The sequence below is a fragment of the Silene latifolia genome, chromosome Y (assembly GCF_048544455.1).
Source record: "Silene latifolia isolate original U9 population chromosome Y, ASM4854445v1, whole genome shotgun sequence".
Classification (NCBI taxonomy): domain Eukaryota; kingdom Viridiplantae; phylum Streptophyta; class Magnoliopsida; order Caryophyllales; family Caryophyllaceae; genus Silene; species Silene latifolia.
In genome coordinates, this window is record NC_133538.1 from 441,741,957 (window position 1) to 441,762,746 (window position 20,790).

General features: G+C 39.7%; 1 non-coding gene across 1 annotated transcript; it reads right to left on the minus strand.

Annotated features, from left to right (window-relative positions):
* Positions 1-9,071: 9,071 nt before the first annotated feature.
* Positions 9,072-9,177, minus strand: LOC141636697 (small nucleolar RNA R71). Its single transcript, XR_012541293.1, has one exon. It is a non-coding gene; the product is annotated as a small nucleolar RNA R71 (small nucleolar RNA).
* Positions 9,178-20,790: the final 11,613 nt, after the last annotated feature.

The following is a 20,790-nucleotide window of genomic DNA, read 5'->3' on the forward strand; positions in this document are numbered from 1 at the left end:
TTCATTCGTCGTCTAACGCGGTTATTCCTCCTCCTCTTAGAAGAACGGGTCGAGTTATTCGCCATCCCGATCGATATGTGGGACTTATCGAAGAAGTTGGAACATCGATGTGTTGCTTTTAGAAAGTGACGAACCCGCCACCTACAAGGCCGCAATCTCTAGTCCAAATTCCTCCTTATGGCTTGAAGCCATGAAGTCCGAAATGGATTCTATGCATGAAAACCAAGTTTGGGACTTGGTAGATTTGCCTAAAGGGGCAAGACCTCTTCAATGCAGATGGATTTTCAAAGTTAAGAATGGCATAGAAGGACATGATGATGTCTAGTGGCAAAAGGATTTACCCAAGTCCAAGGCCTCCATTATGATGAGACCTTCGCCCCCGTAGCCGTGCTAAGATGCATACAGATTTTGTTAGCGATTGCCACATTTCATGATTATAAAATATGGCAAATGGATGTCACAACCGCTTTTCTAAATGGGCATTTAGAAGAGGAGGTGTACATGATACAACCCGAAGGTTTTGTTGATTTTAAGAATCCTAACAAAGTGTGCAAGCTTAAGAGATCCATTTATGGTCTTAAGCAAGCATCTAGAAGTTGGAATCATCGATTCAATCATGTTATAAAGGAGAATGCTTTTACTCGAAGTGTTGAGGAACCATGTTTATACATGAAATTTAGTGGGAGCAATGTTGTGTTCCTAATCTTGTATGTCGATGACATACTACTCATTGGAAATGATATTCTAATGTTGTCTTCTGTTAAGAAGTGGTTAGGTAACCACTTCCAAATGAAGGATTTAGGAGAGGCACAACACATATTAGGTATCCGGATCCATAGAGATAGATCCAAGAGGATATTGGCACTAAGTCAAGAATCTTATTTTGATAAGATTCTTCGACGGTTCAGCATGGACAAATAAAAAAGAGGTTTGGTACCTATGGTAACTGGGACTATATTGAGCAAGACTCAATCTCCCTCCGAACCCCATGATGTTGAACGCATGAAGACGATACCTTATGCTTCCGCTGTTGGATCAATCATGTACGCCATGATATGCACACGTCCCGATGTCTCGTATGCCTTGAGTATGACGAGTAGATATCAAGGAAATCCAGGTGAGAGTCACTGGATTGCCGTCAAGAACATCCTTAAGTACTTGAGAAGAACTAAGGATTCTATCTTAGTGTTTGGAGGAGACACTGAGCTACGTGTTAATGGATACACGGACTCGAGTTTTCAAACGGATAGAGATGACATGAAATCATAAGCTGGTTTCGTTTTCATGCTCAATGGTGGTGCCGTTAGTTGGAGAAGCTTCAAGGAAGCTGTAACTGCGGATTCAACAACGGAGACTGAGTACATTGCAGCATCAGAAGCTGCCAAGGAAGCTGTGTGGATCAGGCAATTTACGGAAGGTCTAAGAGTAGTACCTACCGCCAATGATCCCATCACTCTTTATTGTGATAATAGTGAGACGATCTTCTAAGCTAAAGAGCCAAAGTCTAGTAATAGATCTACACATGTACTTAGAAAATATTTTGTAATAAGAGATTTCATTGAAAGAAAGGAAATTGCGATTTGTAAGGTTGGCACGGATGACAACATAGCCGATCCGCTCACCAAGCCTTTATCGCAGGCCAAGCATGATGAACATGTTGCGTCCATGGGACTTAAACGTGTACCAAGTTTATGTTAGATTTTGAAATGAAATAAAAGTGTTGTTTTTGTTCATGTTCATAATCGAATTTGTCTTTTATCTTTTCTTTATACATTGTTATATCCAAACGGGTTGTAGTGACAAGTTGAACCCCGTTAAAGTGAACACGGATTAACATATTCGCCCATAGTCACTTGTATGAGGTGACGTGTCGAAGTGACTAGAGTGTGATGCGATTGATGGCAAGTTCAAGTGCCATGGAGTCATATGAGAATTGGTGACGCACACTTGTCGAGGACAAGTGGGAGATTGTTGGAATATGTGTCCTCCGACAATAATGCGAACACAACTGTTGATCATGATGATCACATGTTTACGTTTCATTCTAAAGAATACAATTGGGAAGTAATATTTTACTGTCAACTGGTCCACACATATCGGTAATGATTGGCTGACTAGAGTTTGACATTACTGTCGTGCGAAGGTGGTGATCAGTTGATCCCCTTAGGTCATACCTAAAGGGTAACACTCTTAATTGATCATTTAATTGATCGTATGATAATACGGGTTAATTAAATTACTTAAAATTGACGGACGATTTTGGAAGTAATATTTATGTGTCTCATTGTAATTTAATTAAATAAGATATGGTCTAAGTAATCGAATTGTTTTATTACTTAGATGAAATTATTGTTTAAGGAAACAATTACATTTGAATGAATAAATTATTATAAATATAAGATGTTGTCATTTATAATTGGTAAATTATTTTGGTACAAGTAATTATGAATTACTAAGTCGATTTTGTATATGACGTATTTTTATTAATGCGTTGATTTTTAATATGTTAAAAATACATAACAATTTTACACGTGACATGTGACAAATTGACAAAGATAAAATGGAGTCCATTTTATCTATTATAACCGAAATAATGGGGAGGATTAGGAAAATATTATGTTAATTATGTTAGTGGTAAACATAATCATATTTGCCTAAAATTAGCCATGCAAGCCTACGTGTTCTTGTGAAGGCAACCTTGCTCATGCATTGGCCCCTTGACCCCCTCCCTTTACCCGGTTTTGAGAAGGAGAAACCATGGGTTTTCTCCTCTATTTTTACCTTATACACTACATGATATGCATGGGCATTCATTCATTCATTTTCAACTATCAAAAATAGAGTTTTTAGAGAGATAAAAACTTCTTCCTCTTTCCTTCTCTTAGCCGAAATTAAGAGAACCAAAATAAATATTTTGGGTCATTTTTATTTAAATTAATATTGTTCTAGTAATAATAATATTAATTTTGTTAAGAGATTACCTTGGGTGTAAATCCTTGGGAGTGATTCTACACTTGAATCCTTGTCCTTCCATTTTGGAGTGCTCAAGAACAAGTAAGAAGGAGATCTTACTTGTGCCCATAAAATCCGAAACATTCAATGTAAGATGATGATTTCTTCTTTAATTTCATTATTGTTTGCATGCATAAGATCATCTTTTAATTTTATGACTAAAATTATATCAACACATATATAAATATATCAAGTAATGAGATATAGATTTCTAACATGAAGGTCACACACTGTGGATAGATCACATCGTTAAATAAAAATCCGTGTTATAATGGTTTCCATTAACCATATAGTTAAAACGAGGTGCACGCCCATTCATCATTTCATCATGTGGACATTGCCACCCGCGCTGTGCGGCATCCCGCGCTTTTTGTGTTTGAGGCGGCGGCACTTCGCCCACGGAACTTTGGTGAACAAAGCACGTCATGGGACGTTACGGATTTGTAAGGCTTTGAAACCGGTGAAAGGTTTGACAAGCCTGCATTTGTGGAGTCGCCACCAATTTTTATGGAAAATTGGAACCCTTCGAATACTTCGCGTTATGTGAAGACACAAAGTAGTGACATGAACACTAAAAAACTCGTTACCCTTAGCATTCTATGTCTAGAATGACTCTCTTGATGCCAATGAACACGGATGTTCACGGAGATCTTGAGTAAGGGGTGAGGGTACGTATCAGGAAGCTCTTAATTTGAACACCTAATCCCCCCGTCTCGATAGCGACCATTACTGATGATCAGAGAAGTTAATTATACTCGATATGTTATCAATTGTATGCATGCAATGCAACATCCACAGATTAATCCTAGAATGTGAATATTGACTATGTCGGTTGACAGATAATTTAGCACTCAATTGGGTCGAAGTTGGAATTAGATTCGTTACATGTGAATATGCCAAGGAAGTAAATCACACAAGATAAATATTACAATAAATAAATTACATGATATAAATTATAATGGATTAACTTGAATTTACGTCATAAACACGCTCAAAAAATGATTTGAAAAGAAAAGAAAAATAAAAGAAACAAAAAAAAGAAAAGAAATATGAAAATATTTCGAATAGAGAATGATAATATGAATAATAGTCGATTAGAAACCTAACTAGAAAGCATACGTTAAGACGAGAAAGAGTTTAGAGGCAGAAACCAACCCAGAGCAGACGCAGCTTCTGGTGCGCCCTCTGGAAGAGGCGCATCACTCGTTGCGGCTGTTCTTGAGCTGGGTTCTGACTTTGAAAGTCAGACCCGCGGGTTAGTTATGGTTTGTTGATTAATTTATGTCGCTTATTGATACATGACTCAAAATTTAGTCAGATTATGTATACTAAAATCGTCACAAGTCAAAATAGAGAACAAGTTTAAATAAATTATCACGACAATTATAATCATACGATGTCGGGTTTTACAAAGGTTACAACTTTGTATTTGAAAATGAACAAAACCGAAATTGGGTAAACGAAACTGGAAAATAGCGAAACTATGTACCAAAAGACGAATTTAAAGACTCGATATAGGAAAATCGAACCATTAAAATCCGAGTTTGAATAAGATGGCGAAAATCCGCAAATATTGAATTATATAGGATTTAAGCCGAAAAAGATTGAAAAAGATTTATAAAAAACTACTTTGAAAATTTGTTAGATGAAATAAAAGAAAAAAGAACGAATAAACAGAATAAAAGGTGAAAAAAGCAAAAATCCGAGGAAGAAGAAGAAGTGAAGCAGCTAAAGGCAGCCTCTGGAAAAGAAACAGTAGGTGTTGCATCCTTTCCAGAAGGCGCATTAGTTGATGCTATTCTTCTCCACGTCAAACCTCTGTTGTTTCCGTCAAAAGGTTTTTAAAAAAGGTGATTTAAAAAGACGATTTGAGCATGCTTATGATATAAAATCTTACATAATTATATAAACAGGTAATAAAAGAAAGAAAATGGGATTTACACCCTCAAATTTACATGTTTAACGAAACAAGATTGACTAAGTTGTCGTTTAGTGATTGCTTGACTCGATGTCTGAAAGAAAATGTCCTTAAAAAGGATTCAAAACAAATTGATTAGATTGACTAGGTGAAGTTGATCAAATTGGTCGGTCTATGCAATGTGACTGGTACACACAATGATCTTAGCTTACGTGGTCGCGTAGAGCAAACACGTAGGCATCAAAAAGAAAGAGCGCGGTCTTAGAATGCAAACGGAGAAGAGAAGGGCGGACACTCGCGCGAAAAATATTTTAGGCGAACGCCTCTATTTATACTAATCACGAGAAGGAATTTAGTTAAAGGTCGGATTAGGAAAAAAATTTGGAAAAATTCTGGAAACTGTAAAAAATCAGCCCAGGAAGAGGCGCAGTTGTAACTGCGACCCTTCCAAGAGGCGCAGCTCCTGCTGCGTTTTCTCTTGGGTGGTTTCATCCCCAGCAAGAAAGATTTCCGCGGATTTAATTAGGAAGTCGGGAAGATGTATGCTTCCTTATTCCGCAAAGAAGATATTTCCGATTCGACTTCAAACGGTTTTAGAAAATGGAAATGATTTTTGACCCGGACTCCAAATGTACTCTAATTACTGTCAAACCGACCGTATCGGTGTGTAGATGATGACCATGAGGTTGACTTGATGGTTTGAGCTATCACGTGTCCACGAACTTACGAAATGTCATAAATGTCTCCGCGTGATTAAACATGCGTCCCAATTATCTCTGGGTGGTTGGGGGAAGGTGTAGAAACGAGGTGTCTATAGCGCCCCCACTTTGACTGAGGCTTGGACAAGGCAAAATTCAAAGTAAAAATTCAATCGAAGATTATTACCTGAAGACTATGGCGACGCGAGGTGGCTTAAGGGGTCTGAGCCAAGGACCTGTCGTGGGGAAAATTTTAGAGTCTATTGACTATCGGGGAGGGTCGTTTAAAGTCCATTAGGCTACGTAAGGAAGCTCGTCAGCCATTAGAAGAAACCATACCTGAGTTGTAGGCCAATTGGAACTTCATAGAGACAAAACATCTGATGTCGACAACAGGACATTAGAAGATACCGTTGGGACAGAGGCAAGACTTTCTGAGAACTGCCGGGGATGAAGGCTGGAGTTTTTGAGAACCGCCAGAGACAAAGGAAGGACTTTCCGAGAATCGCTGGGGACAAAGGCATGACATTCTGAGAACCTTCGGGGACAAAGACCGGACTTTCTGAGAACCGCCCAAAAAAACATGCTTCTAGGTAGCAGAACGTTGGCAGAAATTTGTAAATAACAGGACATTATGGGCACTGCTAGAGAAGGAGGCAAGACTTTCTAAGAACCGCAATGAACTCTCGTTGGGGAATAAAATGTTGCAACTCGCTGGGAAAAATGTAGACCAATTGGGTGAAGAAATACACCCGAAGAAAATATACGAAGCAAATATACTCTAAGTACTAGAGGAAATATCCAAAAGTGGGAAATTGTAGGGCCCAGGCCCACCAATAAGGAATTTATAACGACTTGAAAGCAAGAGCTATTGTGAAACACGTTGGGGAAAAGGCGCAGCAGGTTTATGGCCTGGGGAAAGGGCGCAACATATGCTGTATTTTCTCCCGAGCTCGCCTATTCCTAAATAAAATAAAACTCAGCGCGAGTTTCATACTCATTCAAACATATCATTTCTTCATCTTCTTTGACACAATAAACGCATAAACCTCAGCCAGATTTCATCAAAACTTAATCAAAACCCCCCATAAATCATGACTAATCCAGGTAAGCATCTCGTCTTTGATTTAACTTGCAATTTTAGCTTGAATTAGAGTTAGAAAATCAGGGTTTTTTACCCAAAAATTTCGAAAATTGGGGGGTTTCGTCCCAAATAATTTTCCCTCTTGAAATTGACTTTAGAAAAACATATTTGAACATTCTAGAAACATAACCATGTATTTATTTCGAATTTTTGTTTAGTATTGACAACTTGTGATACATGCATTTTATATAGCCTTTTTAGTCTTATTTTGCACGTATTTCTATGCACTTTTGTATTGTTTTGTATTGCAATATGCCCCGAATTGGCTACTTTGGTTTGTTTTGCTGAAATGAACCTGAAAGTGGTGAAATCGTACTCTTTTCGTCCTATTTTGCCTGCATTTTGAGGAGACGGGAATGTTAGAGCGAGATTATGCCTTGAAGTGCGTGAGAGGGTGGTCAACGAAACAGTCAATGTTGAGTTAGAAGCTGGCTTGGAGAAAGAACACTCGATCGATGGGCATTTTGATTCGATCGAGTGCTTTAGCATACTCGATCGAAATGATGTTGAGTAGGTTTCCTCGATCGAGAGATATTTTGGTTCGATCGAGAGGATTATATCCGGAAGACCTCAATCGAGTGGTTTTATATCACTCGATCAAGAGGTTTTGGATTTTAGACGGGCTTAATTAACCCGTGGTATGTTATCTCGTGATGGACTTTGTTTTTGCCTATTTAAGCTTTCGTTAATTAGGTTATTGAGGACGCTACTTACGCTCTCCCATCTAAGCATTCTCTTAATCTCTCTTTTTACACTTTCTACTGTGAACTCTCTTCCCTTAATCTCTTGCTTGTGGATTTGTTCTTTACGCCGGATTGCTAGAGATTGTAATCTTTCTTCCCTTATTAATCTGAATACCATTGTTCCTTTGCTTTCATCATTGCATTCTTGTTTTAATTACTTTTGCCCTAATCTCTATTTATGCTTATTTTTATTATTGCATCATGTCTCTAATTAGTTTAATCGTCATTATTATTATTGACAACATTAGTAATATGAGTAGCTAAATTCTTTCATGTCGGGATTAGGGAATCCATGGTAGGATTGAGACGATGTAGCGAATAGACTAGATAGTTTACTTGTGAGAATCTGTACCCATGGCAATTTAACTATAATACCGACTTAGTTGAGTGCACGCTTCTAAGTTACCTTTAATCTGGTTAAATTTACTCCTGGATCGGAAGATTGGATTAAATAGACTTGCTATAAACACTAGATTACCCTGACGAGGATGAAAGTTAAGTTAGTGGAAATCTAGCATAGAAAGTGGGCCGGAAGGACCTTTAGTATATCCGTCTCACAGTAGATTATCTAGGCTATTTGCAGCTGAGTCGATAGACTACCATGGTGAACCAAAATCCTGGTATGCCTTCTCTCATTAGATCATCTTTATTATATTTTCTATCTTTATTGCTCTCTCTTTACTGCTCTTTCCTTTAACCTCTTATTAGTTTAGAAACCAAAATTCAAAACCCCCATTTCTGACCAAATAGACGGACCTTTAACAAATATCTTGCCTCCCTGTGGAGATCGAACCTGCTTATCACTAGCTTCTTTGTTAGTTTTAATTAGGTTTATTTTTGGTACAAAATGACAGTATCAAATTTTGGCGTCGTTGTCGGGGAGGCAATAGCCCTATCTATTTTTGTTTTCGTTTATTTTTATCCGTCTCATGGAATTTTTATTCTGTGAGACAGTTCTCATTTATCTCTTTCAGTGCTGTGTAGGCCCATGTCAAACAGCTCGGTATTAGTTCCAGCTGATTTGGAGCCAGAAAGACTGTTTCGGCATAGACTCCGTCTGCAAAGAGAACTTCGAAAGGAAGACTTGAGTACTTTCGAGCCCGAGGTAGAACACTTTTTATTTGCAGAAGACTAGTCTTTTGAAGAAGACAATCTCATTTATACCAACAAGCCAGTAAAGATGCCTAACATTGCAAGTCACTTGGAGCCCAAAGCATCCTCGATTCCTAAAGGTTTTAACCTCCATACTGAGGACGGTAACACTTTTGATATCCGCCCGCCTTACATAAATTTGGTGGAAAGAAACCTGTTCCGAGGTGTGGCGGGTGAAGAGCCGCAGAAGCATATGGAAGTCTTTACTGACTATTACTCTACTATTCCCGCTACTAAGGGAGTAACTCAAGACAAGATAAAGGAAGTGCTTTTTCCTTTTTCTTTGACTGACTCCGCCCGTGAGTGGCTGACTAATCTTGACCAGACTGCTGCTAGTATCACCAACTGGGAGACTCTCACACTTGCCTTCTACAAAAGATACTTCCCTCCACAATGCACTAATCAGCTGAGGGGTAAGATTATTAGTTTCAAGCAGGCACCTAATGAGACTTTCTATGAAGCTTGGCGTCGGTTCAAGAAGTTGGTGAGGTCTCTTCCTCACCATGGTTTTGATCAGTGGTTTTTGTGCAACCAGTTCTACAATTGGTTGTACGATGACCACAGAGCTATACTTGACGCCTTATCCAACGGAAGATTTCAAAAGAATATTGATGATGATAAGGGATGGGGCATTATTGAGGAGATGGCGACACATTGTGCTAAATATGGGAACCCACAGGACGGTATTCGAATGGTCCATTCGGTTGATAAGGCAGTCGTGGTTCAGCTGGAAGCCATGAATGCTCGGTTTGATATAATGGAGCTGCAATCTGCTGGAGATCAACAGACGGTTCATCTGTTGACTAGACAGGAAACTGTCACTTGTGAGATGTGTGGAAGCAATGATGGTTATACTGCTATTGACTGTCTTACTGAAAAGTATCAAGTCCTTGCCTTTCAGCAATATAGGCAAGGAGGAGGTTCTTATTACAACAATTAAGGGGCAGTCCATCCCAACTTGAGGTTGACAAGTCAAAATATTCTTAATCCTACTCCCCCACTGCAGCAGCGGCAATATTATGTCCCTCCTCACAAGGCTCAACAAGGCTTCGAAAAGCCTCCTTCCTTTCCTCCACCGAATAAAGGAGCATCATCTTCAAGTGGGGTAACTAGTTGAGTTAAAGATAATGCTTCAGTCGTTGACAATACAATGGCAACTAAGTGACCAACAGAAAGAAGCATCCATCAAGTCGCTTGAAACTCAAGTTACTCAACTTGCCGCTAGTCAGCGCAGGCTCGATCGAGTCACCTCCAGGTTCGATCGAGGTACCTCCTCAACAGACGACGGTGTTTCAAAAGTTGTTTCTAAGATCAAGCAAGCCGAGCCCATTACTATTGCACTACCTTTTCCTCATCGGCAGCAAAAATCCAAGCTAGACAAGCAGTTTGGTAAGTTTATGGAGGTCGTGAAGAACCTACAGGGAAGTGTTCCCTTCACTGAATTAATTACTCAAGTGCCGGCTTACCCAAAATTCATGAAGGAGATTTTGATAAGGAAGAGATCCTTTGATGCGGTGGAAACTATTGCTTACACTCAGAAGTGCAGTGCCATGTTGTCGATCAATTCACCGCCAAAATTAAAGGACTCAGGAAGCTTTTCTATCCATTGTCATATTGGTCATCTTGCTATTAGTAAAGCTCTTTGTGATTTAGGAGCTAGCGTCATCGTTATGCCTTATTCTATTTGTAAGAAATTAAATATGGGTCCGTTGACAATTACTAATATGACACTGTAGATGGCCGATAGATCTGTTAAACACCCATTAGGGGTGTTGGAGGATTTTCCTGTTCGTATTGGGAAGTTTTTCATTCCCGTTGATTTTGTTGTCATGGATATGGCTGAAGACAACCAAATCCCTATCATTTTAGGCAGACCGTTCCTACACACTGCGGGGGCGGTTATAGATATTAGGCTGGGGAGATTGACTTTAGCTGTAGGGGATGATACAATTGTCTTTAACTTGGAAAAAGCATTAAAACATCCCATGATAGAAGAGACTTGTCATAGTATAGATATTGTTAATTTTACTATTGATGAGTGTCTTCCTATGTGTTTGAACAGGGATCCTCTGGAGATTGCTGTGGTCACGGATTCAGCTGATCAGACGGGTTCATGGAGTCCAGAAGTTCATCGGATTGAGTAGCTTTTAATTGGAGAGGAATGCCCCCATCAGAGGGTATATAGTTTGGGTACTGCACCTAAGGTAACTGAGGTAAAGAAACCTGAATTAAAATCCCTTCCCTCTCATCTTAAGTATGAATTTCTTGATGACTGTGAAATGAACCCAGTGATTGTCAATGCTAGGCTAACTGAAGGTCAACTATCTGCTATGTTGACTATTTGAGAACTCATAAAAAGGCCATTGGGTATAGCATTGACGATCTGAAAGGTATTAGTCCTGATTTTTGTATTCACCGTATTCATTTGGAAGAAGGTCACAAGCCTAGTGCACAGGGTCAGAGACGGCTAAATCCTCCAATGCAGGAGGTGGTGAGAAAAGAGGTACATAAATTACTTGATGTTGGTATTATCTACTCTATATATGATTCTAAATGGGTCAGTCCTGTTCAAGTTGTATCTAAGAAGGGAGGTACTACAGTAGTAAAAAATGATAAGAATGAATTGATTTCTACTAGACTTGTTATAGGGTGGAGGATGTGCATTGACTATAGGAAGTTGAACACGGCTACTAAGAAAGACCATTTCCCACTTCCTTACATTGACCAAATGTTTGAGAGTTTAGCATGTCATAGTTATTTCTGGTACCTAGATGGCTACTCCGGTTTCTTTCAGATACCCATTCATCCTGACGATCAGGAAAAGACCACTTCCACGTGTCCATATGGTGTATTTGCCTATAGGAGGATGCCTTTTGGTTTATGTAACGCTCCTGCTACTTTTCAGCGTTGTATGATGGCCATATTTTCTAATTACATAGAGTCTATCATGGAAGTCTTTAGGGATGATTTCAGTGTGTATGGTACTGATTTTGATGTTGAGAAACTTGACTAAAGTTTTGTAGCGCTGTGAGGAGAACAACCTTGTTTTCAACTGGGAGAAGTGCCACTTCATGGTTACTAAAGGGGTGGTACTCGGTCACTTGGTGTCAGGTAAGGGTATTCAGGTAGACAAAGCTAAGGTTGAGTTAATTGAGCAACTCCCGTACCCGGTTAATGTTAAAAGTGTGCGTAGTTTTCTTGGTCATGCAGGGTTCTATCACCGCTTTATTAAGGATTTCTCTAAAATTGCTCAACCTCTAACTCGGCTTCTTCATAAAGATACACGTTTTGTGTTTACTGACGAGTGTGTTAAAGCCATTGACAGGATCAAACAAGCTCTTATCTCAGCTCCCATAATCCGCTCACCGGATTGGAGCCTTCCTTTTGAGATTATGTGCGACGCCAGTGACTATGCAGTTGGAGCTGTTTTGGGGCAGCAAAAGGACAAGGTGTTACATGCCATTTACTATGCAAGCAAGACTCTCGATGATGCACAAATTAACTATGCTACTACAGAGAAGGAGCTTCTTACAGTTGTCTATTCTTTAGACAAGTTTAGAGCCTATCTTGTTGGTTCTAAAGTTATTGTTTATACTGACCATGCAACTTTGAAATATTTGTTAACCAAACAAGAGCCTAAACCTAGACTTATTAGATTGATTTTGTTATTACAGGAATTTGATTTAGAAATCTGTGACAAGTCTGGTGCTGAAAATGTTGTTGCAGATCATTTGTCTAGGCTGAGATTTGCAGGAAGAGCGATCTTGCCCATTGATGACTCTTTTTCTTATGACCAACTTTTGGCTGTAGCTACAAATACTGCATGGTTTGCAGACTATGCTAATTATTTGGTAGGAGGTATGCTTCCTCCTGACTTATCCTATCAGCAGAAGAAGAGATTTTTTCATGACGTTAAGCGGTATTTCTAGGACGATCCATATCTGTTCCCGGAGTGCGCAGACTGTATCTACAGACGATGTATTCAAGAGGGTGAGGTACGTGCCATCCTTTCTCATTGTCACTCTTCTTCTTATGGATGTCATCATGGTCCTTCTAGGACATTTGCTAAGGTAATGCAATCGGGTTTTTATTGGCCTACTATCTTAAAGGATGCTACTACTTTTATCCGTTCTTGTGATGCATGTCAAAGGACGGGCAATATCTCGCAAAGGCATGAGATGCCTAAAACTGGAATCTTCGAGGTGGAGATTTTTGATGTTTGGGGCATTGATTACCAAGGGCCATTCCCTACTTCTCATCGGAATCAGTATATATTAGTAGCGGTAGATTATGTTTCTAAATGGGTGGAGGCAATTGCCACCCCCACTTGTGATGCTAAATTTGTTGTTAAGATGTTTCAGAAGATTATCTTTCCACGGTTCGGAGTGCCTCGCGCTGTGATCAGTGATGGAGGCAATAATTTTAAATAAGCGTCATCTTAATTCTCTTTTGAAGAAATATGGCGTTACACACCGCAGAGTATTGGCTTATCATCCTCAAACCAGTGGACAAGTAGAGATTTCCAACAGAGAGCTAAAACAGATCTTGGAAAAGGTAGTAAGTAAGAACAGAAAGGATTGGAGTCGGAAGCTAGATGACACTTTGTGGGCTTACTGTACTGCATTCAAAACGCCGACTGGAGCATCGCCGTACCGTCTAGTCTATGGCAAATCTTGCCATTTACCTGTGGAGCTTGAGTACAAGGCTATGTGAGCCATTAAGGAGCTGAATATGGATCCGTCACTAGCGGGTGAGAAACGAGTGATGCAGTTGAATGAACTTGATGAGTTTCGACTGCACGCGTATGATAGTGCTCGATTGTACAAGGAGCGAACGAAGAAGTGGCGTGACAAGAATATTTTGCCAAGGAAATTTCATATTGGTGAGAAAGTTCTCTTATTTAACTCTCGTTTGCGTTTGTTTCCAAGTAAGCTGAAGAGTAGATGGTCTGAGTCGTTCACTGTAGCTGATGTGAACAAATTTGGGTCAGTTACAGTGCAAACTAATAAAGGAGAGACCTTCAAAGTGAATGGGCAATGATTGAAAGTCTACTATGAAGGAGCTCATGTTGGGGTAATAGAGGCTTTGGACCTCTTTGCCATTGATTCTTCTTGCTGATGAAGGATTACGGTCGTGCGGGACCGCAAAAACCAGTGCTACCTAGAGGCAGCTGGGACATTGTGATTTATTAATTTGTAATTAGGATTTCAGTTTAAATATTGTATTCACTTTTACGCTTCCCTTGAGCTTTGCGAGATGAGGGGAGGGAACTTGATATGCTTTCAAGTAATTTTTGCAGGATTTGACGGAATTTGAAGTTAAGAGTAACAAATAACGAAAGAAGACGCCAATAGCAACTTTCTCGATCGAGTCAGAGTGGGGCTCGATCGAGGAACCTCATGCTCGATCGAGTCAGAATGGGGCTCGATCGAGGAACCTAGCCATGAATTAAAATCAAGTTAAAATGAGAGTTGGCCTATTCTGATTTTGGTTCCTCGATCGAGCCAAGCCGGGCTCGATCGAGGATCCTTCCTGAACTGGGTTACGCGTCTTTTTCAAAGCCGGTTTTTCTACTATTTGTTCTTAATTCTTCCAATTTCTTTCTTTCATCCGTCATATTTCTTGCCTATTTCAACTGCTATATTCCCTTTCTCTCTTCATTCATCATCAATCCTCATTAAATCTCTCATAAAACTCGGGTTTCTTTGCTTATTAAGTGTTTGCATCAATCTCGTGCTTATTTTTGCAATTTCATTGCTATATTTGCTAAGGTAAGTCCCGATTTGTTCTCTTTTGTCCCGGAAAAATCTGAAATTTCTTGCTTAAAAGTTGAGTTTATTGTATTGAATCTTCCATTGCTAGTATACAATTGCTATTTCCTTGCTTTTTAGCCCTCTACTTGTTGAATTTCATGCCTAATTTGCTAATTTGGGAATTCGGGTTCTTCAAAAACCGGGTTGAATTTATGCATTAAATTGGTTAGAAATTGTGTTCTTATGCTTGGAATCTTCATTATTTGATTCATAATCATGATCCCCTAACTTTTTGGATGGTTTAATTGTGATTTTGAGTCTTAAAAATTGATTTTTTGACCCATATTTGCCAAAAAACGGGACTGTTTTTGTCTTATGGTTGGGATATGATTGTATACTTGGTTATTTTGCAGAAAATGTCATCTACTAGGCAATGAAACAAGAGGTCCCGGGAGAGGAGCGCTCCCATTCGTCAACCCGAGGTGATACCCGAGGTAGTGGAGTCTTCCGAGGAGGAGGACCTATCTCCTTTTGATGATTACCCTTTTGTTGAGTTCCGTGACAAGGAACAAAGGGATAGGTTCTAATTTTTGATGACAAAATCCTTGAGTGCTACTAGATGTGTGGATTGGAAAATTTTACGAACCTTGAAGATTGATGATACTATGTTAGGCATGTTCGTTGAAATTAGTTTACAGGGTCTTTTTCTTCTTCATGAGTTGTCTTACCCTGCTCTAAGCCTTGAGGTTTTAAGCTCATATGCCTACTTCCCCAGTGACCACCTTATTCGGTTTAGGTTGCTCAACGTGTAACGGTCTTTGACTTTTGACCGTCTTTCAGAAATTCTGGGGATTGATAAACACACTGATGGTGATTTATATAATGCGAGTGGGATGTCTGCAGACCGATAGTTTCCCTTGTTTATTGGCTATGCGGATGTAGATGTTAGTAGCATGTCGTTATTGTATGTCCAACATGTCTGTCTTAGATTGTTTCTGCGGTATTTGAGTTACTTACTCTACGAGAGGCACGACAAGAGTAAGGCCTCCATCATTGAGGTCTTGATTCTTGCTAGTTACCTTAACCCATTTCGGGAGAGGACATTCCAGTTTTCTCCCCCTGCTCTTGTGTGCTCTGCCTTTGACCGTATGATCGGGAGATATGGGGACATAGATTGTGGTGCCCTCATCACTAGGATTGCTCAGGATGTATGTGATTTTTAGGGAGATGAACCTTACGAGCCCATGGACGACCATGAGCCCCTTGCTGATGATCACCATTTTCGTTATGACATCTCTTATAAAGACATTAGGAATGGGAAGGACCATTACTGGAAGTTCCAGGGTGAGTTTTATATGCTTTTTCCGTGTGACCGTTTGCCGGCTGTGGACCCTCTTGAGGAGAGTACAGCTAGGGAGAGACCCCCACCTATTACTTATCTGATTCCTCAGGACCTCTTGGTCACTTTTTACCGTTCCAGCACTACTACTACTACTACTACTGGTGGGCGTCGGAGACGTCGCCAGCCTCATACCCACTTGCCTGGCTCTTTCCAACCTACTCCTCCTCCTCCACCTCCTACAGATTATCCTACTCAGGGTTATCATTTTGATCCAGTTATTGCACGAGAGGTGAGGTTACATGAGGGCATTAACACCGCCTTGACTAAGCGGTGCATGTGGGAACAGATGGAGGCTATGACTCTTGCTTATGGGGAACAATATACGGGTGTGACTCCTAGCTACTACACCACTCCCGGTGATGATAACCGAGTTTTCCACCCCTATGGAGTGACTCCTACTGAGTTTGGACAGTTTAATACTGATTATGGTGCCTTGAGTCGTCCTTTCTACACTCCAGTCCGTCCCCATCAGCCTTTTTATGTCTTTCCTGAAGATGTTGGTGTCCCTTTATCACAGCGAGGACAGTTTGGTCAGTTTGGAGCTTCTACTTCTGCTGCAGCACCTTTCCCAGGGGGTGGCCATTTTGGTGGCCTTTCTAGTGGTCGTTCTCGAGGCCGTGGTAGACATGGTGGCCGTCTTAGAGGTCGTGGTACCCCTGCTCCTGACCCTGAGCCGCTATCTTTGTATGCTGAGATTGATGATATTGATGATGCTGCCCTTGATGATGATGGAGCTCAGAAGTGACAGCTGGTCACTACACCCCTTCTTTCCAGCTGGTTTCGGGGAAACTACTGCATTACAGCTGGTACTATCTTTCCTGTTCTTTGTTTTATTGCATTTCTTATTTTCCCCTCTTCCCTTTGTTAGCTGTGTCTCATAGGTTGCTAGATTTCTGTGTGACTGCTATGTTGTAGGCGTCACAATGAGGACACTGTGACATTTAGGTTTGGGGGAGTGTGTTTATTTCTGTTGTGTGTTTTATTTATTGTTGTGTGTGGAAAATTCAAAAATTCAAAAAAAATTGAAAAATTTATAAAATACAAAAACATGTTTTATTTATTTTGAGTCGAGTCTTGGTGAATTGTGCAGCAATGATGATAATTTATTTTGTCTTTGCATTTGAGTCCCATTTAGTTGTCCATGTACATTGTTTTGACCTATTAACTATGATGAACAAACCACTTTACTCAAGTCTTGACCGTCACAATATGCCTTATGCCGAGTAGATTTGACTTTATTTTGTTGGTAAACCACTTAAATTTCTGAGGTCTTTAGAACTTCCTAGGTCGGGAACATTAATAAACCGATCTCATTGTTATTTAGGCTGAAGAGTGTGGTCTCCTTGTGGAATATGTAATATCAAACTGCATAAGTGTGACATTAGTTTCTTAGCTTTTGCGCTTTCATATGATTGAGTACATGAGGAAAGGCGGTTCTTATTGTTCAAATATGCCATACATTACCCAGTTTTTGTTAGCCCGTTTGAACCATGTAGCCATTTTATGCCCTATTTCTTAGCTACATTCCAGAATTTGCCTACCTTTTCGGGACAGTCGCAGTTGCTTGAGACTTTATTGTTATAGCTGCTTTGGTTGGGTTGGGACTTTTATTGTCATGTGAGAAGTAGCTATCTTTTTGTAGCAATTGTGTGACCTCCTATGTTGAAAAAATTAATACTATGAAGCAATGAAAGAAAAAAGAAAAGAAAAAAAAGGAAAAAAAAAGAAAAAAAAAAGAAAGAAGAAAAATTTCGAAAAAGCACAAGAAAAAGAAAAAAAAAAAGAAAGAAAAGGAAAATGCTTGCTTCATTAAGTTTTGTTAGGAGGTCGTGAGTGGTAATTACTGGAGTCTAATGCATATTTGGAGAGCGTTTCATTTTCTCATATTTTGTCAAAGTAGCGATAATTTCTCCAGTTAGATGATTGTTCTATTTATTATTAGATTTGGCTATTGGTTTAGCGCTGCGACTATCGTCTGAGCCTCACATACCCATAGCACAAGCCACTTCTATACCTATGCCACTTTACCACCATTCTGTCCTTGATACATGTACTCGGTCTATTTTGTGAATGCTCACTAGTTGGAGAATCTTCTATCACATTAGATTGCATGCATATTTCATAAGTTGAGTGAGTGTCTTTATTCTTTATATCTTACATATATCTCACGCCTTATGAGTGCATGAGTGAAACCGCGAGAATCCAACAAAATTGTCTTGCAAGGATGAAAAGCATTTGGCCGAGTCTCGGTATCATGTCACATCTTGAGTAAGAGCTGTGTTAGTCTATTTCCCGTGTCTCTAAATTTGTTTTATTGGCACAATCCTTGGTCATTACTTTGTTATATATATGGATAGTTGGGATTTCTATGTGCCTAGACATTTGCTCTGAGTTATTCATTCACCATATGTTAGCTGTCCTTTGTTTGGTCTGATTGCTTTGCTTGAGGACAAGCAAAGGGATGGTTTGGGGGAGTTTGATGTACCACTTTTATATATAGTTTTATAGCTCCTTTCCTACCACTTTATATACCGTTTTCGTGCCTTTATATCATTTATATGCCTTATTTAAATGAATTGTCGATACTGCCGCTATTTTGTGTTTCAATGCAGAAATGACGCATTAAGAAGATAATCAAGCTAGGATGAGCGTAGCGGAAATGGCATAGTAGAATACACGAAGCATGGAACGTGGAACGAGGAAGCATGAAGGCTAGAAGTGAAGGAAACGAAGAAACAGCCTGTGAAGTTGGTTCCTCGATCTAGTCAGGGAGGGCTCGATCGAGCAGCCGTCCTCGATCGTGTCACCTCAGGCTCGATCGAGGAACCTCTCTGACAGACTATTTCCCGGATTTTCCTAAAACATTTATCTTTTGTTATAAATTAGAAACTCGTACTTATCATTAGGTTACGCTTTTATTTACTCTCATACAGTTGAATATTCTCTTTAGCCCCAATCTTTCCTTGCTACGGTACTAATCTTTCTTCAATTAATCGTTCATTGTTTATGTTAATCGATCATTGTTCTTATTTTGTTCTTTCAATTATGTCTTCAATTATGATTATTGTTGTTATTGTTATCATCATGAGTAGCTAATTTCCTCATCTAGGATGAAGGGATCTAGGTTAATTAAAAGGGAAAATTGATTAATTTCTAATGAAATCGCATAAGTTGTTGTTTGATTATTGTTCTTCTTCTAGTTAATTAACTTAGGCCTGATTTATTAATTAGTGTAGCGAATTATTCCTTTTGCCGACCGGGTTAGAATTAATATAGGCTGCGATAATCAAATATATTGTATCTAATTATAGCGACCACATGTTTGAATCGATCTAAAGGGCATAATTGAGTCGACCGATCTTATGACCTTGAACAGCTTGGTAGATCTAGCAATTGATTAATAGACCCCATATAATTGACCAAGTGAACCGGAAATCCTAGACCTTTAATATTATTGTTTAAGTCTCTTTTTATTTCTGGCATTTAGTGGTTAGATAACAAAACAAAACAACCCCCAAAAAACGGTTACTTTAGACAATTTAACTATTTACAGACTTAGCTTTTACCGCCTCTCTGTGGATTCGATACCTGTCTTACTGCTAGCTATTCTTGTTAGTCCTGAGATAGTTTTACTTTGATTTGGTGATACGACTTTAGCCACATCAGAAACCGGGTCATTTGCCATCTCAATCCGAGAAGAATCCACACGAGGCGGTAAACTTGATTAATTTGAGAAGTGGTCATTCATATGAAGGACCAAAATTGTCAACTTTAGATGACACATCAGACCCGAGGAAGGCTAATAATGATGATGAACAGTCACTTGTCGCTGAAGATGAGCTTACCACGAAAAATATACTCGATCGACTGATCTATGGTGGTCGATCGAGCAAAATTGAAGCTGAAATCACTCGATCGAAAGGAAATTCTACTCGATCGAGTGAACTGGAAAATCAAGGCATCGATCGAGAGGTGAAAACCACTCGATCGAGTGAAAATTTTGAAGAAAACGTTCGATCGAGTGACAATTTACCTCGAACGAAGTGCTTATTGGGGACCTCGATCGAGAGGTTACTATTGCTCGATCGAGTGAAATATCACCTGGAAAGACTCGATCAAGAGGTAAAAAGACTCGATCGAGTGAAAGAGAGCTTGAACCCGCTGAGACATTGGAAGAGAGAAACAAAGGGTTTGAGATTCCTATTACGGTGCCCTTCCCAAGGCGATTACAGAGCACTAAAGCCAATCAACAGTTCGGTAAATTTGCCGAGCTCCTGAAAAGCATACAGGTTACTGTTCCAATCGCCAAGTTGCTGACACAGGTACCCTCTTATTTAAAGTTTATGAAAGAAATTTTGTCACGTAGGAGGCATATCAATGATCATGAGACGGTAGCTTCAACTGAGGTTGGGACTGCCCTAGTTCAAAATAAGCTGCCACCTAAACAGTCGGACCCGGTTAGTTTCTCGATTCCATGTCACATAGGTACCCATTTGATTGATAACGCGCTATACGACCTTGGTGCTAGCGTGAGCGTCTTACCTTTGTCTCTTGCTAAGAGACTTGGTTTGACTAAATTTAATTGCACAAACATGACCGTACAGATGGCCGACCATAGTATATCACGGCCGTTAAGAGTAATAGAAGACATACCTGTCAAAATCAGGAGATTCTTTATTCCCGTTGATTTCGTAGTGCTTGACATACCCGAGGACACTCGCACCTCTATTATTTTAGGGAGACCATTTTTATTCACTGCTCGTGCAGTGATCGATGTCGGGGGTAAGACACTCACGTTTTAGGTAGGAGACGAAGAATTGATTTTCCATCAATCTAAGTCTCGTGGGGCTCCCATGCAAGCACAACCTTGCAATGCCCTCTCCTCTATTGACACTCCAGCTGGAAATGTGGAATTTTGTGCTGCAATTGTGACCCCTCCGCCTCAGACTGAGAGCGAAAAGGAGGAAC